Source organism: Misgurnus anguillicaudatus, chromosome 22 (genome assembly GCF_027580225.2).
Source record: "Misgurnus anguillicaudatus chromosome 22, ASM2758022v2, whole genome shotgun sequence".
In the NCBI taxonomy this organism is placed as follows: domain Eukaryota; kingdom Metazoa; phylum Chordata; class Actinopteri; order Cypriniformes; family Cobitidae; genus Misgurnus; species Misgurnus anguillicaudatus.
This window is the reverse complement of record NC_073358.2, coordinates 50,611,718-50,627,006: the sequence shown is the minus strand read 5'-3', so window position 1 is coordinate 50,627,006 and position 15,289 is coordinate 50,611,718. Positions and strand designations below refer to the sequence as shown.

The 15,289-nt window shown below is 37.4% G+C and overlaps 1 protein-coding gene across 2 annotated transcripts in view; it reads left to right on the top strand.

The window, feature by feature from the left end:
- unc5ca (unc-5 netrin receptor Ca) overlaps positions 1-15,289 on the top strand; it is a 200,196-nt gene that overhangs the window by 155,920 nt on the left and 28,987 nt on the right. The window lies entirely within an intron of this gene.

Genomic DNA, 15,289 nt, shown 5'->3' with positions numbered 1-15,289 from the left:
GACTCTCTGAGAGTATATTAAGAGTTTAAACGCCAACATCAATACACATCATTCATCATTAGTTCAAGCAATAAAAATTACGACAGACACTAACCTTTTACACTCATTTAAGCAAGTATGTTACTTACAGGTTATGGTTAGGAGACGCATGTTGTTCCAAATAAAGTGGGTACTGAACCATATGGGTATCTTTTCTCCTTGAAAAAGTAATTCTTCATATCTTCATCCTTTGGTAGTAAAAACAACACAAACTGAAAACACAGCATGATATGATGTTTACACACTAACTAGCTGTGGGCGGGTCATAGTTTTCTTTTTTCCCGGGCATGGCTGTAGGCAGAGATTATTATGCAAAGTGTTGGTATTACGTAGATAAAGACAGGCAGGAGATTCAATCCGTATGACGACTCGTTTCAGCGATTCAGAGTCGACTCCCTACTTTAGAAGCCAATAACTTTATTAATTGTGCACTTTTTGGTTCAACTAATTTGCACATTGTTTACATTGATGGACAGCTACGTGACACCCTGCAATACAGGTATTTTTTGATTTTGGATCTGTGTGGCTCTTTAAAGTGTAATCTGCTTGTTAAAATGTTAAGTAAGGAATGCCGTTTCCGGGTCCACTGATTTCAAGTGAGACTAGAATTTAAACAGCCATTTTTCGGCACTGTTTACTCATTTCAGGCATTTAAGCAACATTTTTATAAACTATACATGTGTACATTATCCAGGCTCACGACATCCCGGATATAGGTCATGAAAATTTAGCTTTTTAGTTAGGAAATTTGACATTTGGCTTAGGATCCCTGATACATGCATACAAACAATATTCTGTACATATATTTGATCAATAAATGGTCCTAGTACCCTGCAGAATCCTTTAAAAAAATCCTAATATGTACCATTTACCAGATATGTATACATTTGGTACTAGTGTGTTCCTTTGAGGTACTAATACCTCTTTAGGTGCAAATGTGTACTTTTTTGACACCAAAGGACCATTTTTTTTCTGACAGTGTATAAATATATACACATTTGCATTAACATATACATACACACAAATACACACAAGCAATAACAGAGCATTCAGTTAAAAAATAATGTTTGTGTTTAATTTTAAATGCGACTTTATTCATAAGTGATCCTACTTTTTGGCTTTGATGATTTTAAAAGCACAAAATTGCCTTTAAAGTCAACATGACAAAAAAATGCATCTTGCAGAATCTTCATAAATGTCTTACTGCACATCACAATATTATATATTTTTTATATTTGGGTGCTTTCATATTCTTTCATTAAAATATAATAACTCTCTGCCTGTGAAATGTATTTTTTTACTGCTGATGTAGGTGAAGATAAAATGAATAAAATAAAATAAAGCATTAACAATAAAAAAAATAATAATACAATTAAGCATTAACAATTAAATAATAATAATAATAATAATAATAATAATAATAATAATAATAAAATTAAGCATTAACAATAAAAATCAATAATAAAATTAAGCATTAACAATTAAATAATAATAATAATAAAATTAAGCATTAACAATTAAATAATAATAATAATAAAATTAAGCATTAACTAAAATAAAATTAAGCATTAACAATTAAAATAATAATAATAATAAAACCATAGCCTACTTTATGATCCAATCACATTCCTGTGAATTATATATGCACATTAATTGATCCAATCTAATCTTTCCCAACATTATTTCCTGCTCAATATTCGGTTTACTCACATTGCATGTCAAATAGCGTTTCATGTAGTTATTAATCTGAACTGTCGGGCAGAGGATTATCCACAAGTACACATCTTTAAACATCTGATGATTATAAGCCAATGTAGGCTGTGATGTCTTTCTCGCGGCGTTTGCCCTTTAAGTGTCTTTACCACACAATATCTTAAATACTCCACATGTGAGCTTTAGGATATTGTGTGGCCTATTTAAACTGGATTAGGAGCTCATAAAAATTTGAATTATGAATATGAATCCCAGCAAACAGAGGCAAATATCAAACAACCGGATTCAGGCTTTCATTATAAATCAAGTGGGAAGTGCTGCATGCCGTCTTTATATAAAACAACCCATCATTCAGACATCAGTCGGTCTGCATCATAACTACTGTATGATGATAGACATATTTTACTAGATCTCTATTCCCGTCCTTTTATCTGTGTTGTTTTCTTTCTGGTCATTATGATATGCTTACTTTTGAGAAAATAAAAAGGCACTTTAATTCCCACAAATAGAGTCACGTCTTGTTTAGTAGCTGTCAGTTTGTGGTCTGGCGTGTGGTTTGTGTGTTTATCCTTCACTAAAAATGAACCACGATATAGAAAGTAATTAGGATCATGACAATAAACAATAATAACAGTGTGTTTATAACCGTATATAACAATATGAGTTATGTGACCACAAATCAGTTAAAATATGTATTACACATTAAGTAAAGGATGATGTATGGCAGCCAGTTGTTATCGCAGAAATAAGCCCTGACAGTGTCCTATATTCAGTCCTTCCAGAAAAACACAGTTTTTTGTGATTGTTGCGGGCAAAAGTCCTTGATCTTGCGGTACGTTTTCTTAAATAAACTTGATGGAATATTCGGGATATTTATGCAATTTTATGCAACAAAATTGTGAGAACTTGCAAAAACTGTTTGCAGCTTTTGCAGCTTTTCATTGATGTTCAACGTCGCGTTATTATGTCACTTCCTAACATTAACTTGACAACAGGGGACATGGCTGCGCATGTGTAAAGTAAATGCAACATTTTTCAACTTTCTGTTAAGACATAAATGACTTTTTGCTACAAAAAGCGGGGATTATGAAATCATGCAAACCCTCCATATTTTGCTAGCAAAAATCTGCAATTTATGCGACGAAAGTAAAAAATGCGGTCCCCACATAAATATGCGGACTTTGGCTGATTATGCATTGAATCATGCGATTGCATAATTGCGTTTTTCTGAAGGGACTGTATATAGCTGTGTAATAAGTGGATAATGTACACGCAGCCGATTTTTATCACGAAATAAGCCTGATAAAACATGACAGGGCTACACTTGTTTGAAGTTGCAAAGCTAATTTTGAGAAAATCCACAAAAATACCACAAAATTACCGCATCCATGCCTTAAAATCACTTGGAAAGCTAATAGATTTAGCACGCACAAAGTCAAAACAATATCAATATATGTTCAACTTTTTTTTATTGTTTGATTGACATTGAGACAGACAGCTCTATAATCTACTGTAATGCAAGGATCTAATATAATGTTACACAACAGATATTTTCCCCAACAGTTAACCAAACATTCACTTAAGACATAACAGATTATATCTGCATGATTTTTTTCAAAACAGATATTTTTAAAACTGTAATTCTGTGTAGATATTTTGGGGTTGCGCACTCGCGTCGGTGTGCACACGATTCAGATGTGTGAGGAGTCTTTTCGCTCTTAATAACTTTTTTAACATTAATCAGGTCCCAAATTGTATCTCTCTTATGGCGCTTTTCCATTGCATAGTACCCCACGGTTTGGTTTAGTTTGAGTCGGGTCAGCTTACTTTTGGGAGCTTTTCCATTAGGTGCAGTACGTGGTACCCGATACTTTTTTTCGTACCACCTCGGTTGGGGTTCCAAGCGACCCGAGCTGATACCAAACGTGACGCGAAAACACTATAGATCACTGATTGGTCTGAAAGAAACGTCACTAACAGCGTCATCGCTAGCTTTACCTGTGCTAGCCTAGGCTAGCTTGCGCTGTCTCGAGAAAACCTGTTGTCATCTGTGCTCTGCTATAAGTTCCCAAACACCCTTTTAGCGACGAAAAACATCCACATGTTGAGAATCAGGGACACCATAACAGTTTTTTCCAGGCTTGCAGTTTGTGGCGGAACATTCGCGACGAGCACGTCAGCATTAACGTTATATGCTTATTTAAATGCAACTTCAGTGAGGCTCAGCGGAGCGCCGTCGGCTGACGCCGCGGGTGTTTGAAACTGTCATGTGATAAAGAGGTAGTGATAAACGCGATGTGCAAACATCTATTTGTGGTGGCCAATTTTAATTTTGTGGCGGACTGAGAAATAAATAAATGTATGGGAATGTACAACAAGGCTCTCCTCTCACTTGTATGATGTCACAGCTGTGGGCAGCGCAAATATAACGACACGCCTAAAATCCCTCCCACTGCGAAGTGATACTAAACTCGATGGAAAAGCTAACTACGCCAAAAAAGTGAGGTGAGCTGACCCGACCCAAACTAAACTAAACCGTGGGGTACTATGCAATGGAAAAGCGCCATTAATAACTCTTTTAACAAGAAAGTCCTGCACTTTATTTTTCTAATTCCTGCACATTTTAAAACCGAAACCAAAATGTGACACGCGCAAGTGGATGGACAACCATCCTTTGTATATTAGTTAAGCATTAAGGATGGTACACTGAAAAAAATGATTCATTGAATTTAATCAATTTTTTTTACACTGAAAAAAATGATTCATTGAATTTAATAATTTTTTTTAAGGTAAGTGGTTGCAATCAATTTATTTAAGCTACATTTAAACAAATGTTTTATATTTTATTTTACGTTACTAATCTTTTTTGTTTAAATGTAGCTTAAATAAATTGATTGCAACCACTTACCTTCAAAAAATTGATTAAATTCAATGAATCATTTTTTTCAGTGTATACCTCTCAGAAAACGTACAAATAAAGATCATTTTAGATGTTCAACAACCATTTAAAGCATTGAATTCACTGTACGAGAGCTTTTTTTAATAAAATTTTTATAAAATTTTTCATTTTTTCATTTAAACAGATCACACTTACTGTTTAAAGCTGCATCACAATTTATTCAACTATGGGCTAGACCAAGTGTCAAACAGAAATTGTGCATTGCGTTAATCGCACATAAAATTAGTGCCGTTAAAATTAATTTGCCTTAACATGTTATTAACTCTTTCCCCGCCATTGACGAGATAACTCGTCAGTTAACTCTTTCCCCGCCAGTGTTTTTAAAAAAAGTTGCCAGCCAGCGCCAGCATTTTTCATGAATTTCACAAAAGTTTAATGCCTTCCAGAAAAGGTTCTACTTTAAATATATAAACAAACAATATATCAGATGAAAGAACAGACCCTCTGCTTTCAAACACAAAAAACCTGTTTCATCCTACCTTCATTAGTTGTCTTGTAATCACCTCTCAAACATGGGTAGGTTTCTTCAAAAACACCCAAGTTTGAGCAAAAAGCTGAGATAATTCCATTTTTGCGAAGGACTTTTGATAGAGATCAGATGCAGAGCGATCTTTAAAACATACACAGAGTTCTTTCTCTTTCACGAGAGGCGCTACTTCCGAGTTGTGGAAGTGCGGAAAGATGGACAATCTCGTCAAGCGTTTTCTCTTAATTGACGAGATATCTCGTCAAGGGCGGCGAAAGAGTTAAGAGAAAACGCTTCCCTGCCAATGACGAGAATTTCCGGCTTTCTGCAATACCACTATTATCCATCAGGTGGTGCACGTCTGCAACTTATACAACCCAGAAGTAGCGTCTCACGTGAAAGAGAAAGAATTCCATATCGCTCTGAATCTCATCTCTATCAAAAGTTCTTCACTAAAAAGGAATTATCTCTGCTTTTGGCTCAAAATTGGGTGTTTTTGAAGAAAGATTCCCAAATTTGAGAGATGATTCAAAGAAAACTAATGATGAAAATGGGTAACTTGAAAGCAGAGGGTGTGTTCTTTCATTTGATATATTATTTGTTTATATATTTAAAGAAGAACATTTTCTGAATATCATTCAACTTTTGTGAAAATCATGAAAAATGCTGGCTGGCAACATTTTTTAAAACCACTGGCGGGGAAAAAGTTAACGTGGTAATTTTGACAGCCCTACATTATATATAAGCTAAAATGTTGTACAACTATCCTCCTTTTTACTTTACATTTCTGTATATTGTTCAGCACTCTCACAAGACGCACAAATATATCGAAATTACAGAAAATATTGCAAAATGTGCACATTGCATATAGCAGTAGCCTACAGCAATAACCGAATGATTTTAATACTGGTATTCAAAAGGTTTAGGTCAATGTAGTAAGCAGAGAGATTGTATGAAACATGTATGTTGGTTTAGATAATTTTCTGTGTTAAAACACATTTTATTCTCATTTAAATTGATTTAAAAAAATGTATTACGAGAACCACATACCAGCAATTATTATCGCAATATATAGCAAGTTATCACACAACGCATTTGCTTTCAATACCGTTTTAAAAGAATTCCTGGCCACGGATACGTGCTTAGAAATTTCTTGCTTTATATAGATACAGAAGTTTAATAAACTTGAACTCACAAAATGTTCCCTGTTACCACCCAGCCCAGCAGTAAACTGCAATTTAGACACTTTATTTCTAATTCACTTAAGTAGTATTAGGATCCTTCAGAGATGTTAACTGAATGTGTGAATGACTACACAACCATGATAGCGCGCGTGTGTGTGTGTGTGTGTGTGTGTGTTTGCAGGGACAATGTTATCTCTGTACTCCTGAAGCTGTATTATTTATTAAACATTCCTTCTCTAATCGGGTTCCCCTCCTCTACGCCCGCCATCTCGCTCTCGTTGACTCGCGCTCGTGTTCAAAGAAAACGTTTAATCTTCCAGATACATTTTAATAGCTGCATTTAGTAGCTTGGCACTTTTATCATCAAAGCTTGTGTGAGGGTTTGTATTGGTGTTTCTTCAGGGAAATGATTTAAATGACTTGAGGCATGTGATGGTGCGGGTTAAAGAGGGACAGAATACTAAAGAGAGAGAGATTGCATAGATAACAACTCAGATTTGCTTCAGAGCGCTGTTCACATTAGTGTCTCAGTATACAGAAGTAAACAGAAAATGTTGTGCTTTATACCTTTAGGTTCAACAATGAAAGGGGAAGGCCATAAAGATGTTGAATATTGTCTGAATTTGTACCAAACAAAATTACAACCTGCCGTCACGGTGGCCTGACTCACTTGGACATAATAGCGTCGGCTTAACCCAGTGGTACTCAAACTGGGAGGCGCCGCCCCGTTGGGTGTGCAAAGAGGGTGCCAGGAAGGCCCCAGTTTTATAAAAATAGACATGAATGTATCGTAAATTCTGTGCAAGAAAACCTCCAAAAAATAAGGCTACTAACCAACAGCACTATGTTGTATCATTTAATATGTTTTGTTTAAAGGGCACCTATTTCATTGCTAAAAAGTACATTATTTTGTGACTTCCTGAAACGCACTGATTTTGTACAAAGCTCATCAATCTGAAAAGCGCTGTGTTCCTGATTGGCCAGCTAATCTGGGTGATTGGCCTGAATACCCTTTGATGTCAGATGGAAATGTGACGCTTATTACCATGTTTGAAAGATTGGCTCACAATGCAATGCTAACAGGAGTTAATTTACAGGATGTGAGTCCAAGCGGGAAGAATTAGGATAATGTCGGTCTTGTCTACATCCTACCCAGTCTCACGAGGTTTCGTGATAATCACGTAATTTTTTTATTATTTTTCGCGATATTATAACGAATTTCCGCTTTTTTCATGATCGTATAACGAATTCCTGTATTCGTGTGATTATCACGTATTGGTTACTCAACTGCTTTTTCCTATTTTTAAACCATTGTCGCTTCGGTTTAGGGTTAGATTTGGTGCTTGCATTAGAATGTTTTTATACATTGGTTTATACTATTTTTTCTGATTTATTTTTTTATATGTCGCCTGGTGTTAGGGTTAGAGTTGGGTTTGGGTAGGAATGTCATTTTATGTAAATCTAACCCTAAATCGAAGTGACAATGGTAAGAAAATAGAACAAAACAGTTGAGTAACCAATACGTGATAATCACACGAAAACAGGAATTTGTTATGCGATCACGAAAAAACACGTAAATTTGTAATAATATCACGAAAAAAGAATCAAAAAATTACGTGACTATATAATGAAATTTCGTGAGACTGGGCTGCTACATCACTAATCCCAGGAAGTAAACAGTTGCCTATAATACATGTAGTCCAAGAAAAGAGATTTACGTTGGAGACGATAACTCGCGTCATCGTTTACTTTGGGGTTTTTATATTTTGCATATACTCTATCCAGTACCCAAACCACGTTTTGTTATAACACGGAAATGGTGCGAAACAAAACGTGAAACAGGAAATGTTTATTTCAAAATGGACGTCAAATATAAATTAGCACCGCAAGCTGCTTGCACGATGATCCGCTTGAAAAACAAAAATGTAAAAACGAATAATATGGTAAAAGAATGAATCTACCTCAACCCATGCCTTGCTCTCATTGGCTGTTGCTCAACCTGACATGTGACATCACAGGACGTCGAGTCAGACGACAGCTCCAGATATTTAGCATGCTAGATATTTGTCTGGCCAGCGAGTCTCTTTGATGCGTCATTGACTAGTTCACACATAAAGACTGGTAAGCGCTGATCACAACTTATTTCGGTCACAGCCCAACCTGTCGGCGAGGTCGATGACTTTTAAATCGGGCTGAATAAACTGAACTTGGCATAACTAGAACGTACAACAAGACTTTTACAGTGTCTGTGCGGTGTCATCTTAGTCTGATGGATGTTTAGGGAATCTGATCAGCAGAAGATTCCTCCGCCGGCAGACTCATGAGGAGGACGGGTTGCCAGACGATCAAACTTCTTTCCCCTCATTAACCCCCCTCAGCATCTGCACGCTGTCCTTTCACTTTAATCACTTCCTGCGTACAATCGATAGCATTTATAAGTCAAGCGTGATGCTGCAAAGAAACAAGCTTCCTCCTACACACATGTGCACATTTTTAAACACGCAAAACTCACAACATACAAACTCACATGTTACATCAAAATTATTCCTGTTTATTTCCTTAATACACAAACATGATCACATTGTAAATGGTTAAATTAGAAAATGTGTGTTTCGCTTCTTTCATGTAAATGTAATAACTTGTCCATGTCATTTTGTATTGGTCAGTGACACTAAGGTCCAGTGGCCGTGGGTTATTAATGTTAATAATAAGTCACACTTATCTAAATCACATACACAATCTCTGATGGTCACACACACACACTAATCACTGATTAAAATAAAAAACGGATGACAGTCATGTTTGGGCACGGAGCGTAATTGAATAATATTCGTCATTACGACACAGCTGGGATCAATTTTGAACTCTAATTGTAAATTAATTATGGCTGTAAGCAGATCAATATTGCAGAGGAGAAATGAGAAAGAGCCGTAGAAACCGTAGAGGTCAGAAAGACGGAGAGAGAAAAGATGACAAATGGTGAGATGTTTTGATGTGCACTTTGTTAACCGTGACCGTCTCCTGTGAACCAGATTTGCACGGCTTCTTTTAGATTCATGCTGAACCACAACTACTACATATACAAACACAGACACAAAGGGGAAGATGTGAAAAATTTTGTCGTCATTCCTTCTCAAGGTTACTGTGTGGTCTCTCATTAGTGCTGCAATAGTGTAAAACTGAGCACTTCTTAACTATTATTCTTCTTGACGCGCGTGCATCCAATGAAACCATCTGTAGCATCAGAAAAGCAAAAAGATTAAGAAAAAGAGAGATGCCACTGAAGACTGGAAACTTTACATTTACAATACATGTTATGACATTTAGGAGGCACTTTTATACAGAGCGAATTACAAAAGTGAGGAAAAACAAAAGAGCTATTCATCTCTTGATCTCATGACCTAAGCCTAACTGTGCGTTCACGCCAGATGCGAATGAAGCGAATAAATAACATTATTATTGCGTAGTTAGACGCTTGAACATTTTGAGTTAATTAGATTCATCCGCGAATTCTCTTCATTTGACGTCTTTAGCTAGCTCGTAGTCTTAATATGATTATAATATCTTTCTTTCAAGTTTATTCCTGTTTCTATAAAAGTATAAAGATGTGTCGTACAGCTCCGGTTGTCCACGTACAGCGACAATGATTTTGTCCTCCATTGTTGTTTCGTATTTCTGCCTCAGGTCGTAATCACGTAGAGCAACCTTCTGATTGGTTAACCTGGCGCGAATGTCCACCAAAGTTCAAATTTAGCGCAATGTTATGCACGTTATGCGTGTCAAAACACCCCAAATGCTCAATTTGTGATGCGTCATTTGCGCTGCTTCATTTGCGCGAATCGCGCTGCAGGACAATGTATATCGCGTCTTTGTAATGACTTAACAATTAAATCACTCGCGCTAAACGTTTCATTTGCGTCTGGTGTGAACGCACCATTTGTTTTCTGGAGAGATCAGGCGTAGCAGGAAGAGCAAGACATGTATATGTTTTTTTACATCACTTTGGTGCCCTCTTCTGGTCAGGTGGACCGAGGCCAACCAATACGGTTGAGTATGTAAAATTGTACATGTAAATATTTATGACTCTGAGTCTGGTCTTTATCAAACGTGAAGTGAATCATTAATTTTATGTTGGACTCTGTGGATACTAACAGCTATGAGTAGACATACTGTATGGGACCCAAGTCATTTTTTGGTGATTTACCATATTATCCTACATAATGTACAGAACATCTTGTGCTAATATATCTTGATATCTTTAATGCTAAGGTCATCATGTCAAAGATTGAAATCAAAGTGAAATTAATACTTAAAATCAAACTTTGATGCTCCTCGTCTCATCATTAGATTATGAGACTTTAGGTTGGATTTTGCAGACAGGGTCACATGACCTGCCTTTAAAAAGCTGTTTTGAGATAGCGTTATATAAATACATTTAAACTAAATTGTGAATAAAACAACATTGGCTCTTCCAATAGTGTGATTTTGGGGCAAGGCTATTTGCTTTGGGAGATAAAGATAGTGTTTAAAAACTGGTATGTAAGCAGTAACTGTGTTATGTGAGCGTGATGCCTGATGTTTTGAAGCACGAGTGAAGTTTTAATCCGAGTAGCTTTGTAACTGTCTTAATGAGTGATGTTCGCCTGTGTGTACATCCAGAAATGATGTAAGCGGGGATTTAAGCACACATAAACACCAAGTGACGTTCACGAGCTGCGGTTTAATTTCGACCCTGATCCCCTTTTAATCTGCACGTACACAAAAGCAGAACTCATATACACACATATAAATATATTTAGGAAGTGGCAGTAAAAGAGATCGGATGAAAGAGATCAGTATTGTTCTCCTGTAGTCGGATGAAGTATGAGGCCGATTTCCAGGAAGATGAGCAATATGGCCAGTAATAATTTATAGCCTCATTAAATTAAAAGCCATCGTCTTATTATGAATTCTCTTCCTCTCACGCTCTTTCTCAATCTTTCTTTCGTGATGTTTGCCGTCTTCCTGAAGTTGACTTTCTCTCTCTCTAGTTTCACTCTTTTATTTGCTCATGATACAGAAGTTCACATTGTAAGAGATGACATACTGTCTGTTTGGTGCTTACTGTGTTGTGGCCATTATGTGACAGTAAACATTTCCGACAATATAATGCTATATTGTTTCACAGCATATTTCAGTCTGATCTCACGAATTTCCGTGGGATAGTCACGGAATTGTTTGCTCATTTTTCCGTAGCATTCTCACGGATCTTCGCATTTTTCCGTGGCCCTGCTACGGACTGTCTTTTTCCGTAGCATTCTCACGGATTGGTTACTCAACGGTTTTGTCCTATTTTCTTACCATTTTCGCTTCGGTTTAGGGTTAGATTTACATGACATGACATCCTTACCCAAACCCAACTCTAACCCCAATGCCAGGTGACAATTGTTTAAAGTTTAGAAAACATAAAAGAATAAAATAAAAGAAAACACCAAATCTAACCCTAAACCAAAGCGAAAATGGTTTGAAAATAGGAAAAAGCAGTTGAGTAACCAATCCGTGAGAAGGCCACGTAAAAAGACAGGCCGTAGCAGGGCCATGGAAAAATGCGGAGATCCGTGGCGAAAAATGAGCAAAAAAATCCGTCAGATCACGTTGCAGCGTTGCATATTTCATGTGAAGGGTGTCCAGTTTGGAATTAAAATGCCTATTTGGTCTTTTTAAAATCAGATGTCTTCACTTTTGGTAAGAATAAACAGTACTTTCAGATGCAATCTATCTCAACAACGAGATAATGATATCGAATCCTCTCGGAACGTATTATACGTTTATCAAATACTTTCGCTTTAAATCGGCTTAATTCACACCATTCAGAAATACCGCTTTGTTGTCAAATTCTGTTAAACGCTTTATTGATTTTTCAGCAAAATCCTCTAAGTGCACAGTAGATGAATGTGAGAGTACTTAGACTTCAATACAACCCAAATGTGGCAACCACATGCTAGAGGTCTTCACGGGTTCACTTAAATCCGACAACCTGAGGACCTAAAAGTTTCACGTGTGCCTCAGACACGAGTCGGGTATAATATTAAGCCGCATTTCCACTGTACACGACATTCGGACACGATTGACGGAGTTCGCCCCCTTAGTGGCAGTCCACGCAGCCCCTTTGGGACTGTTCATAGGGAATTAATGACTTGTCGTGTGGAAAGGAGGCTTTTGTGGCATCGGGTCTTGGGTAATTTAAAAAAAATGAACGGACCAGAGAAGACCCAAACTATCTTGTGTGTGTGTGCATCAAATCCTTTTCCAACCCGTCCCCTGTTTGCCAAGAGCATTTGCGACATCGTGTGGCTAGTGGTAGGTTAATTTTCATTAAGACAGACCTGTCAATCAATTTTTAATGCACATTTTAGTGGTTAGCTTGGTGTTGTCGTCAGATAACAAATGAAAGTAAATGGATTGGTTGTGAGGCCACTGAGGTTTCTTTTTGTCTGATTGTTGGGAGTGGGGCTGCAGACTTAAAAAGAGCCACTAGGTCAGGTCGGACTCAGGTCAAATTTTCTTGGGTTTGTCTCGAGTGGGTCTTTCTTTTAAGAAAAATTATTTAGGCAGGTTTAGGTAAAAAGTGAATCGGGTCATTACGGGACATTATTTCTTTGGACCCAAGAAGACCTTTACTTTACCTTTAATGTGTGCTTCGGTTTCTTCTTTTTGCATTTTAAATTTTGACTTACATAATTTTCTAGTAACATCTTTAGTGATTTTGCAACTCTTTTATTAAAAGCTTGCATGCACTTAGAGGGTTTTGCAGTGAAAATAAGGCATTACAATTTTTGCCATTAAATTAAAATGACTAAACCTAAACATAATGCCAGAATCACACCAAACGTGGTAGAGGCGGCAAAATTGCGCTATTTGCAAGTAGTTGGACGCTTGAACATTTTGAGTTTACTCGCTTCATTTGCGCGTGAAAGCCACGCGTGGAATTCAAGTCATTCGAGACATTCACGCGAAAATTCGCATCATGGTAGGGGCTTCTGTGACTGGTTAACACGGCGCAATTTTCCACCAAAGTTCAGATTTTTAAACTTGCGTGTTTCCTGTGGGAACGCTCAATTTGCGTCATTGACGCGAAGTAGAAGTGTGCATGAGGCGGATTTGCATCCTCCGCGTTGCGCTAAACTTCTCATTCGCGCAGCATGCAAAAATGCATCTTTACATTTACTTAACATTGAAATCATTCGTGCCAGACGCTCTCTTCGCGTTTGGTGGGAACCCAGTATAAGAGTATGATAAATAATGCTTCTGATTAAAAAACTGCTCATTTTAATACTAAATCAGATGGTTTTAAACTCTTCATATATCAAATGCCAGTAGTCTGTGCGCATCGAATAATGAACAAAAATGGGTAATAAACAACAAAGTACATTGCACAGAATACTGTATATGATCTTTTGTTTCCAGAAATGCAATTGTATTGTATTGTCTATATTACATTTTGGGTAAAACTATTTTGAATAAATAATAAGACCTTTATTTATCTATTCAGATACTAGTCCTGTGTAAGGTCACGGGAAGTTAGGGTTAAGGCATGTCTCATGCTGAAAGCATCTCATGCCAGTCCATCGCAAAAACATTAAACTGGGGTGGCACTTACAGTTGTGTTCAAAATTATTCAACCCCCCAATGCTGTTAAGGGTTTTAGGGAATTTAGTGTACATTTGTAATTGTATTCAGAATGAAATCCTACAATGACTTCTTAAAGAACCATATGCAACTAAAATGACATCAATTGGTTTTGTAATATAGTAGTAAATGTTTCTTTTGTGAATTCTTCATTGACACAATTATTCAACCCCTTAAAGAACTACCACTCTGAAGAACAGAGGTTCATTGAAGTGTTTTCAATCAGGTATTGAAAACATCTGTGGATGTCAGGGAACAGCAATAAAGCCTAATAAGCACCAATTAGGCAGCTTTAAAATGACTGTGATACTCAACTCCTTCTAAACATTTACTGGTGTGGTTACAAACATGGTGAAGTCAAAAGAATGGTCCAGGAAGACAAGAGAAGAGGTGATTAATCTTCACAGGAAGGGCAATGGCTATAAGAAGATTGCAAAGATGTTAAACATACCAAGAGACACCATAGGAAGCATCATTCGCAAATTCAAGGCAAAGGGCACTGTTGAAACGCTTCCTGGTCGTGGCAGAAAAAAGATGCTAACTGCGACTGCTGTGCGCTATCTGAAGCGTAGAGTGGAAAAAAGTCCCCGTGTGACTGCTGAGGAACTGAGAAAAGATTTGTCAGATGTGGGTACTGAAGTTTCTGCTCAGACAATACGGCGCACCCTGCGTACTGAAGGCCTCCATGCCAGAACTCCCAGGCGCACCCCCTTGCTGTCTCCAAAGAATAAGAAGAGTCGACTGCAGTATGCCAAAAGTCATGTGGACAAACCACAGAAGTTTTGGGATAGTGTTCTGTGGAAAATTAGAACTGTTTGGGCCCATGGATCAACGCTATGTTTGGAGGAGGAAAAACAAGGCCTATGAAGAAAAGAACACCTTGCCTACTGTGAAGCATGGTGGGGGGTCAATCATGCTTTGGGGCTGTTTTGCTTCTGCAGGTACAGGGAAACTTCAGCGTGTGCAAGGTACCATGAATTCTCTTCAGTACCAGGAGATATTGGATGACAATGTGTTGCAGTCCGTCACAAACCTGAGGCTTGGGAGACGTTGGACCTTTCAACAGGACAAGGATCCCAAGCATACCTCCAAATCCACTAGAGCATGGTTGCAGAAAAAAGGCTGGAACATTTTGAAGTGGCCATCGCAGTCACCAGACTTAAATCCGATTGAGAACCTCTGGTGGGACTTAAAGAAAGCAGTTGCAGTGCGCAAGCCTAAGAATGTGACTGAACTGGAGGCTTTTGCCCATGATGAATG